The sequence below is a fragment of the Cyprinodon variegatus genome, unplaced genomic scaffold, assembly GCF_000732505.1.
Source record: "Cyprinodon variegatus isolate N-32 unplaced genomic scaffold, C_variegatus-1.0 Scaffold381, whole genome shotgun sequence".
Lineage (NCBI taxonomy): Eukaryota > Metazoa > Chordata > Actinopteri > Cyprinodontiformes > Cyprinodontidae > Cyprinodon > Cyprinodon variegatus.
In genome coordinates, this window is record NW_015150834.1 from 357,775 (window position 1) to 361,321 (window position 3,547).

Here is a 3,547-nt window from a genome sequence, read left to right on the forward strand (position 1 = left end):
ATTATCTTATATAAGGGAGACTGGGGGTGGTTGTCACACTTTTTACATTCATATAAAAATATTGGAATCAGAACACCTTATATAAAAAACATATGTATCAGATGAAAGACCAAAGTCTCAGGTATATATTTTGTATTCAGGTCATTTTTATATCTTATGACTGTGCAGAGTTATAAGCGATCTAATGGAGATTGTCACATGTGACAATTTACCCCAAAATGACTGTGACAAGTTGCCCCAAATGACCATGTTAGCTAATTATTGCACTAGCTTAACATTAGGCTGAATCACAACAATGATTGAGGTATGACTATATGCCTTAATATCTACTCTAACAAGTCCATATGTTTAACTGCTAGAATTCTTATCTGAATGAAGGTTATTTAAAATAATATAGAGTTAATATTTTTTTATTTGGGTAGTGGAAAATGGTCAATTGGTGCTCATCTCAACTTACAACGTCTTGTCCTCTTTTCACTCAGTCTGTGAGACCTGACCATGCAAAGGAAGAAAGCTAATATTCCACTTTTTAGTTGCGCCCCCTGGTGGAGAAGATAATTGCAGTGTGACAACTTACCCGTGTGATAACTAGCCCCGGTCTTCCCTACTTATCTACTCAAATCCTTATTTCAAGAGAAAACAACCTAGTTACTGTAGATTTTAGTGTTTGCAGTATAGTCCGTATCTACTTGCAGGTTTATAGTTTTGGTTCAGTATCTTTGCCATTATTCTCCACTTGATGTCACGATTCAGGACAGAAGGACCCTGTATTCAGGCAAGATAGAGAGTGGGATAACTTAAAAAGCGTTTATTAATACAAGGACAGAACGGATCGGCAGTGACAGTGGCTAGGACATCTGAGGCAGGAACCTCTGGAGGAAGGAAACAAGCTAGTGACAACGTTAATCTAACGGGGTAAGATTGTGAACATGAGTCACTAACCTGGTTTACTGATTCAGTCCGTGACCAGAGAATGTGAGAGTGTGAGAGTGTCCCAGATCCTGCAGCCCAGGATTACATTCAGGAGTCCGAAGCGAGGTCAGGCAAACAAGAACAGGAACAGACAGACTCAGAGGTCCAGGAGTCCAAAGACAGTTGAGGGAAACCGTTCCAACAAGAAGAGGCAGGCTCAGTGGTTGAGAGGCAGAACAGGTCAGGATCAGGAAATCAGAAACACCAAGGTATTCTAAAAAACACTCTCACACCGGCTAGAGAGAACAAGATAATCTGGCTCTGATGACTAGATTACATAGAGGCAGGAGCAGGTGGATCAGATGAGAAGTGATTGGAAACTGGGCAGGAGAAAGCGGGCAGTTAGACAGGTGAAAAGAATGAGTAATAAAGCCAGTCATCAGGGCCAAGATCACAACAGTTAAGTCCTTCCTAATGAAGGACTGTTTAAAGGTGGCTTGAACTCATCACTTTTCACCGCTGAGAATGTCTTCCATCACAACATCCAAAATGTTTATTTATAATAATCATGAACTATTTACGCTGACTGAGAATTTAAAGCACGAAGTTGATATTTATGACTCACCCAGCAGTTCTTGTATATATTAATGACAAACCTTTGCTTCTGTTCTTTATCTATCTATTTTTTCCCCATACCTGCTTGACTGGTTATTAGAAAGTGCGTCCAAATGTCGCCGCGTCTCAGTAAAAAAACTCATTCCGTCCGTCAAACATAATGACGGCAGAGTGATTGCACTGTGCTCCTCAGCTATATGCTATAATTAAAAGAGTCAAGAACTTTGCTCTCCAGCAGTGAAGCTTAAATGAAAATGCCTTGCTATTTGTTTGTGAGCTTGATCAGATAGGTTGCGCTGCAGGACTATGCGTCCAGTCATACCAGAAAACACCACTCCTAAATGCAACAATAAAAAGTAAAAGGAAAACTTTGGAGCTACCCAATGTCTCCCAGTGAGATTTCAAAGCTTTCCCAGGCCTTTAGACATCGTAAGAGCTTAAGATAATCAGAGAGTCAGTTTTTCCAGCTGGTTATGACATCACATCTGAACCTGAAATAACTAATTCCTCCTCTAAATAGAAATATAAATCAATTATCTTTCACACAGTAAGATGGTTACTGATGAAGCTGACATCCTCCAAAGAACATTAAAAAAATAATTTCCATTCATTCTTGTATGGTCACAGAGGGGTTCTTTCTGATCCCCTGCAACCACCTATCAGATGCAGCTAATGAGCAATTTTCTTTGTCACGAGCTCCAAGTGTTTGAGATTAGAAAGTTTACCCTTATCTTTAGTTTCCACCACAGATTTTTATAATATTTTATTGAAATTAATTACCGGTAAGACTGAAACAAACACACACTCTTTCTTCTTTTGAGACTAGATGTTCATTTTTGATAAATCATATATTTAGACTGGTTCAGGTTATCATGTGCTACCTCTCTAGTAATGCTGCTATAGGCTCAGATTGCTCTCCATTAACCTTTATGGTCTCTCCATGTGCTCTAATCGTGGTAGCTTCATTTGGGCTGGTTTTGCTGTGGCCAACGACACCTCTGATTCTGTGTGATTTAATTTGGACAATTTTTCAGTGTTTAGTCCTGTTTTCCTGTTAGAAATAGCTATGGCCTCAGCTTTCACTAACTGTATGTCATCTCTTTCATCCTTTTTGACATGAAGACTGGCTCATATAGTACTTCATCTGCTTTACTGTTTCTTTCCAATTGTGCTAGGTTACAGTAATATTATTGGATATGTTAGGACTCCAGTCCGTGTGGTCTGTGTTTTTGTGTGTTTGTCTTCCTTCCTCCACCAGGCGGCGCCTAGTTCTGATTCTCCTCCTCACACACCTGCAAGGGGTTACCTCGTTAACGGAGTGTTCTTAAGCTGCTGACTGCCACTACCTCAACGCCAGAGTGTTGCCAGTTTTGGGTAAGGAAGTCAACCTGCAAACTGGATTTTTCGGACCTTCTCTCCCTGGAAGGATCAACTGAGCTTCAAACTGAGCTGAGGATACAAACCGGAGGTTTGGATCCACTTTTCCCCGAGGAAACGTTTGAGCCTCACACTGAGCAAGGGTTTCATCTGCACAACAGTCCGTTCACGTACGGCAGGAAATCTGAGTGGCAGTCATTCTTTCTCCGTTCATCTACAAGCAACCACATTCTGGGTAACCCTGTCTGCCCTCCTCCGTATGAGACAAACACCGGAACACATTCCTCACCTGCAGGAGTCTAAGAGTAAACCTAATCTCTGGAAACATGAGTCTGCCAACCTTTTCTCCTCTTCAAGTTTGAGAATCACTCCCACTGAACCTGAACTAGCCGCAGTGTCTTCCCATCACCTTTCAGTTCCGGTTGGGCAGTGTTCAGAGCAACACTGGAAACTCCACAAAACTTCTCAATAAACCTGTTAAACGTTTTCCCTTGTCTCTCTGAACTGGTTTATTCTGCATGTGGGTCCGAGCTCTTGATAAAATCATGACAGGATCAATGCTTTTATGTTCGTTTTGTGTGTCTGCTTCGGTCTCTGCTGACACTAAACCTGGTTTTAGTTCTGCTGAAGGTTTCTTCCTTTT